The sequence below is a fragment of the Peromyscus maniculatus genome, chromosome X (assembly GCF_049852395.1).
Source record: "Peromyscus maniculatus bairdii isolate BWxNUB_F1_BW_parent chromosome X, HU_Pman_BW_mat_3.1, whole genome shotgun sequence".
NCBI classification, from domain to species: Eukaryota; Metazoa; Chordata; class Mammalia; order Rodentia; family Cricetidae; genus Peromyscus; species Peromyscus maniculatus.
In genome coordinates, this window is record NC_134875.1 from 111,655,763 (window position 1) to 111,672,035 (window position 16,273).

The following is a 16,273-nucleotide window of genomic DNA, read 5'->3' on the forward strand; positions in this document are numbered from 1 at the left end:
GTATACTTAGCATAGTGCCTATTCTTTCAGTCTGCTTAAATACCTTTAATGAGCACATAAATCACCAGCTGCTGTCCACTGTCATGTTAGGCCACATCGTTGTCACATATATCCTGTGTTCCTTTCAGTCTAAAATGACTCCTCTTTTCACTTCAGGTACTCATTTCCTTTAGGTTCTTTAACCCAGAATTAATGAACTTCATTCTTTTTAGAGACCGGGTTTCTTTGTGTAGCCTTGGCTGTCTTGGAACTCACTCTGTAGACCAGGCTGGCCTTGAACTCACAGAGGTCTGCTTGCCTCTGCCTCCCAGGTGCTGGGATTAAGACCCCGTGTATCACCACCGCCCTGCCTGAACTTCATTCTCAAAGATTTGTGTGTGCTCAAATGAAAATGTGTGCATAGGTGGATGCACCTGTACATCTGTCCAGATGCTAGGAGAAAGCATTGGGTATCATTTTCTGTCTGCTTGCTCCTTTGAGGCAGGGTGTTCCCCTGAACCTGGGGCTTGTGTTTTTTTTTTTTTCAGCAAGAGTGGAAGTCAGCAAGCCCCAATAACCCTCCTGTCATTGACCCCTCAGAACTGGGATTATAGGTGCACATGGGATACTCCTGGATTATTGTGTGGGTGTTGGCATCCAAACTATGGTCCTTATGTCACTTAGCCATAAGTACTCTTAAAGACTGAACATCTCTCCAGATTCTGCCAGTGTCAGAGTGACTTTCCCATTCTCTAAGTCAGTATTGACTCAGTGTCCACTGTTATCAACAAACCTGAGTAGACTGAGCTCCACACCATCTTGGGGTATTTGATAGATCTCTCTCTCCTTATTTGTCACCTCATATAAACTATGTGACATTGCTGAACTTTGGTTTTCTCACTTTTGTTTTTCATTTGGCAGTAAGGGATAGGTAGGATCTTACATTGTAAGGCCAGTCTGGCCTGGAACTTCAAGCATTCTCCTGCCTCAGCTTTCCAAGTGCTAAGATTATAGACCTTTCTTAGCTTTTTTGTTGTTTGCTTTTGTTTTCTGACAATCTCTCTCTTGTGTAGCCCAGGCTAGCCTTTAACTCACTCCATTAGCTAAAGCTGAGCTTGAATTCCTGATCTTCCTGTCTTAGCTTCCCAAGTGCTAGGATTACAGGCATGTGACACCATGCCTGGCTCTCTTTTGTTGTTTGTTTTTGAGACTAGGTTTCATCCTGTAGTCCAAGTTGGCCTTGAACTTGTGGCAGTCATCCTGTCTTAGTCTTGTGAGCACTATGATTACAGGTATATGCCATCACCCCTGATTTATTATCTCAAACGTAAAATATTTTATGTGTATGAGAGTTTTACCTGTATGCATATCTGTACACCACGTGCATTCTGGTACCTGTGGTGGCCAGTAGAGGGAGTTGGATACCCTGGAACTAGAGGTACAGACAGTTGTGAGCTGCGGATTGGGACTTGAACCCTAGTCTTATGGGAGCCGTGAAGTCTTATGGCTTACGAAGAGCCATCTCTCCAGCCATAGTTATTTCACCTTTGAAACAGACCTATGGACAAACATGAGAGGCAAAGCACTGCCTTCAGGATGATGCAGTTAATATCTGTCTAGAAAATCCTTGAGGTGATTAGCCATTTTTCATTTTGTACATCTTTCTACTAGGTCATTAGCTTAAGAACAAGTCTTGGGTCCAAGTTATAGGTGGCTGTATCAGTGCCACCTAGTGCAGAAGGTGGCTGGATGATTAACTTAACCTTCTTGGAGGTGTGTGTGCACAGCAGATCTGTAACTAACATTTAACAGTTGTATTAAGTATAAATGAGCTACATTAGGGTGAGTGCTCAGTGAGTATTTGTTGGATTATAGAAATGGGTTGCTAGAGAAGTTTGAAATAATGGAACTACAAGTCATGTGGCCTGAAGTCTGTTGTGTTTTTCCTGTGTTCTCCAGGTAATTATTGTCTAACTGAATTAAACTATTTGCCCATTCTTTGAAAACCAAAACTCATGAAACCAAGTACTCAGAAATAAAAGGGTTTATTGATCCATTACTGATGGTAACCAGAAAAAAGGAGTGTCTTTGGGGCAAGTTCTCTTAAGCCATAAGCAGCAAGACTTGTGGGCAGTTGGGAAAATGTCTGACAGATCTAAAAAGCAGAGTGGAGTGGCAGAGATGGCTCAACAGTTAAGAGTACATGTTGCTCTTACAGAGGACTGGCATTCAGTTCCCAGAACCATGTCAGTGGTTCACAACCACCTATAACTTTAGCTCCAAGGGATCCAATACCCTCTTCTAATCTGTGAGGTACACATACAAAAAATAAAAATAAAAATAAAAAAGAAGAGGAGGAGGAGGAAGAGGAGGAGGAGAAAGGTACTTGGCAAAGAAAATTTGGGAAAGGTGGAAGTCACTCTAGTTGAATCTATATTGACTGTTGCCAAGAAAATTGCTGCCTCATTTTGGCTGAGACTATAAGCAAGACTGCTGTGACTAAATTTGAGCTAATGTGTTAACATGCATTTAATAATGTAAATCGCTTTTCAGACAGGCTCAGACTTGCTATTTAGCTGAGGCTGGCCCCCACCTCTGATTCTCTAACTTTCTCAAGTGCTGGGATTATGTGTATGTGCTGTCATGCCTGGCTATATATAAGAGTTTTTTAAAAAACCACCCCATCTTTCCTCCTTATATTAATTGTCCCTTTTGTAACTATATTTAGGATATCTCAGAATTTTACAAACATTTTTTTGGCAGGGAGAGAATGGCTTATAGGTAAGATAGGATTTCTTGATGTCTTCATATCTGCATGTCTTCCATCTCCATCCATGGAGTAGGAGACTATGGGCATACAAACTGGAAGTTCAGCAACTTTCCTAGGGAGGCTAATACAGTGGGGTTGGGTACATGGGTACATAAAGGCTGAAAGGTCCACCCAAATCAGTTAATCATCTGTTTTCTTTTTTAAGAGCTTATAGATTTTTTATTTTTTATTTTTGGTTTTTTTAAGACAGGGTTTCTCTGTGTTGCTTTGCATCTTTCCTGGAACTCACTATGTAGCCCAGGCTGGCCTGGAACTCATAGAGATCCACCTGCCTCTGCCTCCCGAGTGCTGGGATTAAAAGTGTATGCCACCACCACCCAGCCGAGCTTCTAGATTTTTAAAAAATACATTATTTTCAATTATGTGTCTCTATGTGTAGGTATATGCATATTAGTTCTAGTGCCCATGGAAGGCAGAGACATCAGATCTCCCTGAATTTGGAGATATAGTGGTTTCAAGCTGCCTGATATGGATGCTAGGAATAGAACTCAGGTCCTCTACAAGAGCAAAATGCTCTCTTAAACCTCTGAGCCATCTCTCCAGCCCCTGTTCATTCTTTTTCAAATTGTATTTATTTATCGGTTTATGTTTATAATGTTCAGCATTGACTCCATGGCCTCGTCCATGCTAGGCAAGCACTACACTGAGCTATACTTCCAGGCCTCAAAGTTGCTTAAAACTCAAGGCACACACTTTTATTTTCCTAGCACTCAAGAGGTAGGGGCAGGTGGATCTCTGTGAGTTCCAGGCCAATCAAAACCTTGTCTCAAAAAAAAAAAGTTACTTCAGAATATTTTTGTTTGTTCATTTGTTTGTTTTCGAGATAGGGTTTCTCTGTGTAGCCCTGGCTGTCCTGGAACTCAAAATGTAGACCAGGCTGGCCTCAAACTCACAGACATCCATGAGTTGAGGCATCAGGCTTGTGCAGCAAACACAAACCATTGAGCCACCTCACCAGCCCCAGAATTTGGTAGTTTTTATTTTCTTGCCCCGATTCCACAGATAGATGATCTAACATGCTCCTTAAAAAACAAAAAAACAAACAAAAATATCCGTGCTTCCCACATCAATACAGAACTTAAAATCTAGTTCAATACTATATAGGCACATCTTAAAAGGAGTCTTTCTTCTTGTTTTTTGTTTTGTTTTTTTAGACACTGTGTCTTATGTAGCCCAGGCTAGCCTTGAACTGACTGTGTAGCTGAGGATGACTCTCAACCTCACAACACATCCCCTTCAGTGTTGAAATTATAGGTGTGCACCACCAATTCTGGTTTCTTACAAAATTTTATGAGCCTTTTCATTAGTACAGAGATGTTTTCCCCAATGGTGTTAAGGATTTTATTTTTTAGGACTATAGCAAAAATATTAAAATGCTTAGAGTGAGAAAAATTCAATTTAATAGAATGTTCTGGTTTTCTAGGAATTAACCCTTACTCTATCCCTACGAGCTTTTATTGTTGAAGATCCTTAAAGACAACCTTAATTGGCTTTTTAGCCTTAGAAAGCTGAATTCAGTGTCACTGAGGATTGAGGCTCCTGCTGTGCTGTGTGGGTCATCACTGAACTAGGATCACAGAAAGTTCTCTGATACTAGTGTATCTTGAATTGACTTCAGTAAATATCTTAGGGTTTCTATTGCTGTGACAAAATATCATGTCGGGGAGGAAAGGGTTTATTTTTTTTTTGCTTTCTTTCTAATTTCCAATCTATTTTAAACCAGTTTCTTAGTAGAACACAGTAAAGAGTTACTAGGAAAAAAAGGAATAAAAAAAAACACACTCCATAGTGTAAATATTAAATGCAACTATATCCGTGGATATGAAAGTACTGTCAGAATGCTGTAAATGTTTTGGAATGTATGTTTTCTTTCTTTCTTTTTTTTTGGCTTTTTCTTTTGTTTGTTTGTTTGATTTTTTTTCGAGACAGGTTTTCTCTATGTTGCCCTGGCTGTCCTAGAACTTGCTCTGTAGACCAGGCTGGTCTCAAACTCAGAAATCCATCTGCCTCTGCCCCCCAAGTGCTGGGATTACAAGGTAAGTGCCACCACCACCTGCTGTGTGCTTTCAAGTTACATTTTTATTGTGGACTCATAATGAATGGTAAGTAGGGAGACTGGCATTGTTGAGAGGCCATATACCAAACTTTGTGCCAGCATTCCATAAAAGGTAAGGTATATAATGGAGTTTTAGACTCCATGCAGACATGCTTATCTTTTCAATTTTGGGTTAATAGTTCTATGGCTTCTTTAGCTGTATTTTAAAAGTAAAAGTAGTATATCAGACTTATCATTTTGTGAATATTGTCAGAATGAATTAAAAGTGAAAACAAAAGTCAAAGAAAATACTAAATAACAGTGTAGGTCAGTGCCAGAAAATGCAAGTAAAGTACAGCCACATATGTAATCCTAAATTTTCTAGTAGCCATGTTAGAGAAAAAAAGGAATATATATATATACACACACATATATATATGTATGTATGTATACACACACATATATATATACATATACATACACACACACTAATTTAGCCAACTATATGTAAAATGTGGGTTCAGCATATAAAATTATTGAGACAGTTTATCAAGTGAGATTGTATTTTATACTTCTGGCACATCTTCATTTGAACTGATCAGGCTTTGAGTGATCACTAGGCAAATATAGCTATTGATTACTGTCTTGGGCATCACTATTAGACATCTTAGTCATAGCAAGTTAAGTGGTCTAAATTGAGCCTTCTGGGTTCTAAGTATACCATTCTATTGAGTATGATTACTGTGCTGCTGAGTATTGTTGGAGCTTGCAATAGTCCCTGTTATTTATGGAAGCCACCGTCCAGTTCTGATGAGCTTATTAAGACAGGTGCTTCAAAGTCGGGAACTACACTCTTGCCTGATCCTTTTCTGGGTTCTGCTGTCCTTGTTCTGTGATCTAATGGGAGAGTGTTGGCATTAGGCTTAGAGGGTCTTACTAGAAAATGCCAGTTATCCGGCATTTGCTTCAGGGCCTGCAGGACAAGTCTCTGCCTGACCAAGCTGTCCCTGGAATAGTTGGTTGGTCTTTACCTTTAGATCTAAGACTTGAGTGCTGGTTTAATTAACAAGTATGGTATGCCAGTTTCAATGGTAGATATATTAGATTAACTTCTCAGCTCTGTTATTCTGTCTCTACCCTTTTTTCCCAGCATCCACTTCCCATTTTTACCATTGCATTTTATAATCAGCAACTTTAATCCCTTCTGAGATTGGCTATATAGGAATACCTGAAATTAATAAATACAGAACAGGAAATTCCCTTGTAGCAAGAGTCTTTCTCCAGGTACCCAAAGTCCTTTATTGAGCAATACTTTATCCCCACTTCAAAACAGTATCTTAATATGTGCCATTAACTTGAAATAGCCATCAGAATTTTAAACTAGGTAAAATAGAATACTCTTGCTGTGCTTATTTTAAAAACATTTTGAACCCCAATGGGATTCCTGTATGTTCTCTTCCTTCAGCACCTAGGTATGAGTTTTCAGTATCCTACTGACTGGAAAGGGAAACAGCATTTTGTATAGGGGTAGTAGCTCCTTAAGTGTTTTCCCTGGGGTTTGTTTTGTTTTTACCTCGTTAATTGTATGTGTTCAGTTTGCTTGAGTACCAGTCAGGGGGTGACAATTGGTAGTGAAATATTATGACTGATTTCAGAGGAAGTATTCTTTGCATTTGGATAATTTTCCACCATTGGAGTCATATGCTGTGAACAAAATTTAGTGGTGTTCATTTCATTAGCTAGATAACCAACATCATTTAACAGTTTTAATTATGACTTCAGAAGGAAAGCAATTTCTTTAAAAAGCTAATTCTAATTGTAGTTTTAGTCTGCAAAATATGTTCTTGCTTTCTTACCCTCCTTATCCACTTAAATTTCCACTTCACTTGATTTTATTTTCATTAGCCACAAGTTTTTTCTAAAGAGCAATTGCTACTTGTTAATGGTCCATTGATTTCTGCATATTCCTACATAGTCTTCTGCTGTGAGATTAGCCCTTTTTATAGAACAAAGTGAAAGAAGTAGACTCCTTCACACTAATTTCTTAGTTGTCTTTTAGTTTCTTGCAGTTTAACTTGAGGGGGCTGAATGCCTTTCTGCTGAGGAGTAGTAAATGCCCTTTGTGGTACCTAATTTTATCTTGACTACTAAGAGTTAAAGAATTCTTTCCTTTTTGTTAGGTTAAAAAATGATTTCAGAGTGAGTACTCGCCCTCTTACCTGCCCAACAGGTTAGACCTACAAGGTACAGTGCTTTCCAGTAGAACTGTATGTGAAGATGAAAATGTTCTAGATCTAAACTGTTCTATATGGTAGTTACCAACCTCATGTGACTATTGAGAACTGAGGAACTGAATTTGGGCTTGCATGTAATTAAGAAACACATTTCTGTGACTCTGCTATAATGGCTTTCATATTGGACTGTGCCATAACTGAATGTTGATTCACTTTGCCTGATTAGGATCAGGCATGAAGAATGCATTCCAGATCTCAAACAAGTTGCCCTCAGACCCATGCAGGTTTGTCCTGTACAAGCTCTCATTTTTGTTAATTGTCATTGAATCATTCTCAGGAATAGAACTTAGAGCTTCTCTTGTTCATAATCAGGTCTGTAAAGTGATGACAATGATAAAAGTAGTAAGTTAAACTTATTTTTGTCTCCCGATGGCTCTGGGATAGCAGTAGTCAGACAGCCCCTCTCTAGACTTGTCTCAGCTTATCGAGTTAGCATCTCTGCAGAGTAAAGACAAAATCTAAGGTCTGTAAACAACTTGGCAGAGAAAACAATATACTCAGAAGGTATTTCAAAAAGCCATTAGGATTTGGGTGAACTGTGGGAGAACTTCTCCAAGAAAAGGCTGGCAGGGATAGCTGGTGGGAACCTGGATCATGAGTATAGGTCGGTGAATCCATGGCTGGACATGAGGTTGGCAAGGGCATTTGGGGCATCAGCTGTCACAGCTTCATTAGTTGTGTTTCCTGTTCTATAGGATGTTTACGTTAATATATGTGAGTCTCAGCTCTTGTTCCAGATTGCTTCCCATAAACTGGCCTCAGGCATTGGCCCATATAACTCAGTTTCTCACCTGACAGTACTTCAGACAGCCTTCCTGGTGCTTTCCAGCTCTGTGATCCTTCGTGACCAGCCCAGTAGGAAGAGGGAAAGATGTATCTGATTTTCATTTTTGTTCATGGGCTTACTAGCCATATAGGTTTGGAGGTCCCCCTCTCCCATAATAGTCAAGCACATAGAAGTTCTGCTCCCTCATCCTTTATGACCCCCATGTCTGTGGCCACTGCCTTTGGTTAGACTTGTCATCTAGGACCAGATGAGTATTAAAAGAGCATTATGGGTCCCTGTATCCAGATAACCTTCCTTAACATGAATCTATCATGTTACCTTCTGGCTTTAACCCCCTTTGATGTCAGCCGAGCATTTCTAGAGAGTACAGTCTAAACTGCTCGTGACAGTTTCCAGGCTTGTTGAGATAGAGCTGCACTCACCCTGTAGCCTCTTTGATTGGTGGCCACTGGCCCTTAGTATCAGTACACTTTAAACCCATTTACACATTCCTGACAATTGCATGCTCTTCCCTTTGTCTAGAATTAGCTTCTTCTCTGTATCTGTTTTCTTTATTCTTGTCTATCCTGTCCATGTTTCAGTATTTGACTTGCACTTTACCTCCTCCCTAAAACTTTCTATGACCACACATACTCCTAGTGGTTGTCTTTTTTCTTTCTTTCTTTCTTTTTTTTTTTTGGTTTTTCGAGACAGGGTTTCTCTGTGTAGCTTTGTGCCTTTCCTGGAACTCACTCTGTAGCCCAGGCTGGCCTCAAACTCACAGAGATCCGCCTGGCTCTGCCTCCCGAGTGCTGGGATTAAAGGCGTGCGCCGCCGCCGCCGCCGCCGCCGCCGCCGCCGCCGCCGCCGCCGCCGCCGCCGCCGCCGCCGCCGCCGCCGCCTGGCTTCTAGTGGTTTTCTTTTTTCTTTCTTTTCTCCCATTTTCCACTCTAATACAGTTAAATAATATGCAAACAAAATTGGGATTAGCACTTGGAAATTGAGCTCTACAAATACTAAGTATATAGTCTAATGAATTTTTATGTCTGCACTCATGTAACCAATGCCTAGATCGAGAAATTAAATATTCCCATTGCCCACAAGACTTCCTACTGCCTCTTTCTAATCAGCAACCCACAAAATTAACAGTTTTAGCATTTTTTTTACTACAGATTGTATTTTAAACTCTCTCTCTCTCTCTCTCTCTCTCTCTCTCTCTCTCTCTCTCTCTCTCTCTCTTTTTTTTGGTTTTTTTGAGACAGGGTTTCTCTCTGTAGCTTTGCGTCTTTCCTGGATCTCGCTCTGTAGACCAGGCTGGCCTTGAACTCACAAAGATCTGCCTGCCTCTGCCTCCCGAGTGCTGGGATTAAAGGCGTGCGCCACCACCGCCCAGCAAATCTTTATTTATTTTTTTTTAAGATTTATTTATTTGGGCTGGAGAGATGGCTCAGCGGTTAAGAGCACTGGCTGCTCTTCCAGAGGACCCGAGTTCAATTCCCAGCAACCACATGGTGGCTCACAACCACCTGTAATGAGATTTGGTGCCCTCTTCTAGCTTGCAGGGACACATGCAGGCAGAATACTGTATACATAATAAATAAAAATTAAAAAAAAAGATTTATTTATTTATTATGTATGTAGTGTTCTGTCTGCACACACCCCTGCAGGCCAGAAGAGGGCACCAGATCTCACTACAGATGGTTGTGAGCCACCATGTGGTTGCTGGGAATTGAACTCAGGACCTTTGGAAGAACAGTCAGTGCTCTTAACCTCTGAGCCATCTCTCCAGCCTGAACTCTCTTAAAACAGGTTGATGCAGTATGTATTGTTTTTCAAATCACTTTATTGTAAAGAACTTGAAAATAATACATCATGCAGTTAGATTAACATAGACACACAAACACTTTCTCAGAACCAAAGTCTACCATCTAAGTGAACATTTATACAGTTAGAATAATCACTCTGAAGCCATGGAACTTTGTTTTGGACTTTACATACTGACTGTGCATTGCATTTTTTGTTTGTTTTTTTCAAGACAGGGTTTCTTTGTGTAGTTTTGGTGCCTGTCCTGGATCTCGTTCTGTAGACCAGGCTGGCCTCGAACTCACAGAGATCCACCTGGCTCTGCCTCCCCAGTGCTGGGATTAAAGGTGTGCGCCACCACCGCCCGGCTCATCCTTATGGTTTTGACTAAAACTGGTATGGACATAATACTTGTATGCATATATTGGTGCTCATGCAAATATATTTTATTGGTTATATACCCAGGAGAGGAATTGCTGGGTCATTAAATAGGCATATGTTCAATTTTAGCAGATATTGCCAACTATTTTAAAGAGTAGCTTGCATTAATTTTCTATTGCTATTACTACAGATAGTGATTTAAAGCAAAGTAAGTTTATTATTTTTTAATTCTATAGGTGGTCTGAAATCAAGGTGGTGGCAGAGCTTTTCTGAGGGCTTCAGAGAAGAAACTGTTTCCAGTATTCCTTGGTTCCTGAACCCTTCCTCCATTTTCCAGGCCAGCAGCATAGCATCTGTGATTCTGTCTCCAATTTCTGATGCTTTATCACATCAGGTCACTACTGACTCCCAATTCTCCTGGCTCATTTTTGGTTGGTTACTTTGGGGCTTAGCTTAATCACATCTGCCAAACCTTTTGTGTGTGTGTGTGTGTGTGTGTGTGTGTGTGTGTGTGTGTGTTTCTGTGTCTGTGGTTAGGTACATATGTACTTGTTAATGTATCCATGTGTATATTCAGTTTTGCATTCACATGTGTGTTCACATGTGTAGTTACAAACCAACAAAAATAAATAAATAAAAAGAACCTTCACATGTGGAGGTCAGAGGTTGATGGTGGCTGTATTGATCACTCTGTATCTTGATGTTTTGAAGCAGGTCTCTCAATGAACCTAAAGCTCATTGTCAGCAAAACTGTGAGCTTTAGGGGTCCCCCATTATTTCAGGTGCTACGGTTAGAGGCACATGTCATGTCACTATACCCAGCTTTTTGTTGTTGTTTTGTTTTTTTAAGACAGGGTTTCTCTGTGTAGCTTTGGTGCCTGTCCTGGATCTTGCTTTGTAGACCAGGCTGGCCTTGAACTAACAGAGATCCGCCTGGCTCTGCCTCCTGAGTGCTGGGATTAAAGGTGTGCATCATCACTGCCCAGCAGTTTTTAAACATGGGTTCTTGGGGCTGGAGAGATGGCTCAGAGGTTAAGAGCACCGACTGCTCTTTCAGAGGTCCTGAGTTCAATTCCCAGCAACCACATGGTAGCTCACAACCATCTTAATGAGATCTGGTGCCCTCTTCTGTATACATAATAAATAAATAAATCTTAAAAAAATAAATAAATAAACATGGGTTCTTGGGATCCCAACACAGGCCCTCATGTTTGTTCAGCAGGTGTTTTACTGACTGAGACATCTCTACAGCCTCCTGGGGAGCTCTTCTATCACATAAGGTAACAATCACAGGTTCTGAGGACTAGAATGTAGATACCAGGAGAGCAGCATTATTTTGCTAATACATGGCTGAACTGTTTTGTATTTCAGTCAGAGTTCTAATTTTTCCACACCTTTGTTAGTTCAGTCTTTTTAATTGTAAGCATTCTGGTTGGCATAGGAGAGCACATCCATGGCTACCACCTTAAGTAGTTCATTGTGTCAGTGATAGCTTTACTGTAATTTATCTGTGTTGCCTTATGTCCCCCCCCACACACACACAGAGTTTCTCTGTGTAACAGCCCTAGCTGTCCTGGAACTCACTCTGTAGACCAGGCTGGCCTCGAACTCACAGAGATTCACCTGCCTCTACCTCCCAAGTGCTGGGATTAAAAATGTGTGCCACCAGGCCAGGTCTGTGTTGCCTTATGAATATTTATGTACTTACATCTTTGCCAAACTGAGTGCTGCTTCATGAGGCAGGGTATATAGTAGCTGATTTAATAAATGCCCCTTAGATTCTAAAAGCTCACTCAGAAAAGTTTTCAGCAGAGCAGGGAAACAGAGATGAAGATATAAGGGAAAACCCATGCTTACAGTCCTATCTGCCTCAGATCCTGATCTAAAGGAGGTGGGGTTTCTCCTAATAAAAATAGGACTAGATCAAAGAGACTTGCCTCTAGTTTCTGCATGCTTGTTGTCTTTCCCAAGATAGTTAATCTACAAGTGAGTAATGCCCCAGAAGGGCGTTAGTTGGAAATGACGTCACTATGTATGTAAAGGAGAGGAAAATGCAATTCAGGCAAGCTTCTGGGGAATATCCTGATTTCGGATCGTTTGCAGAGGCACAAGTTTTCCTTTTTCTAGGACTCCACTCCTGTAGAAACATTCTTAGTCTCACTCGCTGAGGAAAGATTTGAAGGTAAGTAGTATTTCCTAGATCTGCAGAAATATTATGCGTGCAGACTTAAAACCTGCCTTAGAAACTTGAAGTTGAAATGTTGGAGGAAGTTGTAGCCAGAGTGGAAATGATTTCAGATGTCCCTGGACTTAAGGTAGTGGTGGGTGCAAATGTCCTGACATTAGAGAAACCTAGAGGTGGGATCAGTAGAAGAAAAAAGGCAAGCAGGATTGTGGTTTCCTTGGGGAGTATTCTGATGAGAGTAACTACTTTTCTGTTGTACTCCCCAGTCTACTTTGCTGGGTACACACCTGGTTTCCCAAGAGCTATAAGGTTTCAGTGCCTTAGTGTTATCTTGCCAAGCTGCAACAGTGTTACTTTGACCTGTTTGTGTGTGTGTGTGTGTGTGTGTGTGTGTGTGTGTGTGTGTGTGTGTGTGTTTTGGAGAACTTCCTTATCCCTCACAGGATACTAATGTCTTCTACCAACACCTGGGTTTTTGATATTTGGAACAAAAGGGAGTTGGTCTTTGGAGAAAAGTATTATGTCAGGGTAGGAATTACTGTGACAGGCCTGTGACAGACTTACAGGTTTCTGTTTAAAGATACACTAAGAGTGCCACCAGCTTTAGTGATTTGAATCGCATGTGTGATTCACAGACCAATATGAAGCCAGCCAGCTATGCCAAAATGATGGCAGGCTGTATAGCCAATTTTCTGGCGAGAAGGACTCAAACAGGCTCAACAGAGCTGTATCCATGTTTTTATGGATTCTTGTTGCATGAATCCTAAATGGTCTTAATAAAAACTGGGAGCCAGATATTGGGGTAAATGCTGAAATATCAGAAGAAACAAGCCACAGCTACTTCTTGCCTCGCCAACTCCTCCTCAGCTAAAAAGAGAAGATCTTGTCTCCATGAATCCTCAGACTGGATGCCCCCGAGTCCTCAGCCGAAAAGCTCTTAGTTCCTGTCTCCCCAGGCCTTTTATATGCCTTTCTCTGCCCAGCCATCTCACTTCCTATCTGGGATTAAAGGCATGTGTGTCCCAAATACTGGGGTTAAAGGTGTGTGCCACCACTGCCTGGCCATTTCTCTCCTAGACTGGATCAATCTCATGTAGCCCAGTGTGGCCTTAAACTCACAGAGATCCAGACGGATCTCTGCCTCCTGAGTGCTAGGATTAAAGGTGTGTGCCATCACTGCCTGGCTTCTGTGTTTAACTCTGTGGCTGGCTCTGTCCTCTGATCTTCAGTCAAGTTTTATTAGAGTACAACATAATATCACCATAGAGTCTAAGTGACTTCTTAGATGTTTGTTCTTTGTGCTATATCTAAGTTATAGAGGTCAAGTAACTATATTTATGCTCAGAACTCTAGGATTTGGGACAACTCTCTCTCCTCCATATCATATTGGACCAGAGAGGCTGTGTAACATGAATCTTAAATGGTCTTATTAACAAAAAAACCAGAAGCCAGATATTAGGGTAAATTCTGAAAGATCAGAGAGACAGAACAAGCCAAAGCCAATATCACCTTGCCAACTCCTCAGCTGATCTTGTTTCCTCAGACTGAAAGCCTCTGAGTCCTCATCCAAATGGATCTCAGCTGAACTGCTTAAAAAGCCTCTATTTCCTGGTCCTCAGGCCTTATATACCTTTCTGCTTCCCACCATCACTTCCTGGGATTAAAGGCATGTGTCCTTCCCAAGCAAAGATATCAGATCTCCAGTGCTGGGATTAAAGGTGTGTGCCACCACAACTGGCTCTGTTCCCAGTGTGGCCTTGAATTTAACAGAGATACAGAGGGATCTCTGCCTCCCGAGTGATAGGATTAAAGCCGTGTGTATCACTACTGTCTTGCCTCTATGTCTAATCTAGTGGCTGTTCTGTTCTCTGATCCCCAGGAAAGTTTTATTAGGGTGCACAATATATCACCCACAAGGCTGAGATTGTTTCCCTCTGTGAACTCAGGTCTAGAAGGACTCCTGAAGGAATGTAGGACAAGTTGTCTTTTTAATCAGTTATGATAATTTTTCACTATCCCTTTCTGGGATAGATAATAGATCTCAGCTGGACATTTGTGGCAACTGGCTGGGGGGGATGTTCCTTCACATCCTGGGTCAGGAAGTTCTTTATATTATTACAATTTTCTCTTTGCTTGGTATGACCTTTGTGGGCAGAAACAAGCACCTGGCATTCTTTTTGACAAACTTTTAGTATCCCAAAACACAACATCTATGAAAGACCCCTTTTTGGGCTACACCTTTTTCACCTCTTTAATCTTCCACCACATGACTTTGTGTGTTAGTTAGGGTTTCTATTGCTGTGTTGCAAGACCATGACCAAAAGCAAGTTAGGGAGGAAAGGGTTTATTTGGCTTATATTTCCACATTGTAGCCATCACCAAAGGAAGTCAAGACAGGAAATGAAGCAGGGCTGGAACATAGAGTCAGGAGCTGATGTAGAGACGTTGGAGGGGTGCTGCTTACTGACTTGCTCCTCATGCTTGCTCAGCCTGTTTTCTTATAGAACCCAGGGCCACTAGCTCAGGGATGGCACCACCCACCATGGGCTGAGCCCTCCCCCTAACAATCAATAATTAAGAAAATCCCCTCCAGACCAATTTTGTTGAGGCATTTCTCAATTGAGGTTCCTTCCAGATAACTCTAGCTTGTGTCAAATTGACATAAAACTAGCCAGGGCAGCCGGGCGATGGTGGTGCACGCCTTTAATCCCAGCACTCGGGAGGCAGAGCCAGGCGGATCTCTGTGAGTTCGAGGCCAGCCTGGTCTACAAAGCGAGTTCCAGGAAAGGCGCAAAGCTACATAGAGAAACCCTGTTTCGAAAAACCAAAAAAGAAAACAAAAACAAAAAACTAGCCAGGGCAATTGATGACTTGTTAGTTTGACACACAAACACATCTCTGTTAAGCCATAACCTTTCCTTTCTTATTCTTCCCTGAGATTACATACTAATATCAACAATAAAATATAAACATTCAAAAATTTGAAAGTCCCGCTGTCTTTACCACAGGCAGATAAGGGGAAATTTAGAAAAGAAAACTTGTGCACCTATTACCTACAATGTAGATAGAAGAAAATTTCTCTTACAAAAGGACAGATTTCCAGTTATTTCTGTCTATGGTTCCTCTAAGTAATCACTTTAAAATATACTAGAGAAGCTAGATGTGTTGGCACATACCTGTAATACTAGGTCTCAGGAGGTTGAGGCAGGAGTATTGCTATGATTCCAAGGCCAGTGTAGGCTGCATAGTTAGAGACCAGCTTGTAATACAGAGTGAGAGCTTGCCTAAAAACGTAATGAAACAAGGGCTGGGTAGATGGCACACTTAAGAGCACTCACTTCTCTTCCAGAAAACCCAAGTTTGCTTCTCAGTACCCACATGATGGCCTAAAAAGTTTGTAACTCCAATTTCAGGGCATCCCATGATCTCTTCTGGCCTCTGTGGGCACCAGACACTCACATAATGCATACTTATATCCAGGCAAAACACTCATATAGCTAATAAATAAATGCCAAAGAACTCTTGGGCTGGCATATTCTGAGATCTCACAATATCAAGTGTGACTTCTTAGAGGTAAGAATCCTAATTTTAAATTACTTTTTACAGTAACAGTATATGTAATATAAACTACCATTTTATCCATCTAAGGGTACCGTTCAGTGGTATTGAGTATATTCACAATGTTGTCTAACCATCAGCACTATTTCCAGAACATTTTCAACATTGCCAATAGAAGCTCCATAATCGTTATATTCAACAGTAATACCCCATTTCCTTTTCCCTAGCCCTTTATAACTGTTGTTCTATCTCCTGTCTCTATGTGTTTGCCTATTCTAATTACCTCTTATCAGTGGGGTTAAACAAAATTTACCCTTTGGTGACTAATTTCTCTCAGCATGTCTTCATGATTTAACTATGTCATAGCATGCGTTGGAATTTCACCCCTTTTTAAGCCTGAATCATTCATGGCCTGGATAATATACATCTTGTTTACTCATCT

The 16,273-nt window shown here is 41.0% G+C and overlaps 1 protein-coding gene across 4 annotated transcripts in view; it reads left to right on the top strand.

The window, feature by feature from the left end:
- The window catches only part of Map7d2 (MAP7 domain containing 2), a 139,542-nt gene that overhangs the window by 5,386 nt on the left and 117,883 nt on the right, over nt 1–16,273 (top strand). Inside the window, exon 1 of one of the 4 annotated variants that reach the window (XM_076562526.1) lies at nt 10,408–10,482. The exons of the other annotated variants lie outside the window; for them this stretch is intronic. The gene's annotated coding sequence lies outside the window, so the exon portion shown is untranslated. Of the gene's footprint in view, nt 1–10,407; nt 10,483–16,273 lie in introns of those variants that run through there. 4 annotated transcript variants of the gene reach the window in all.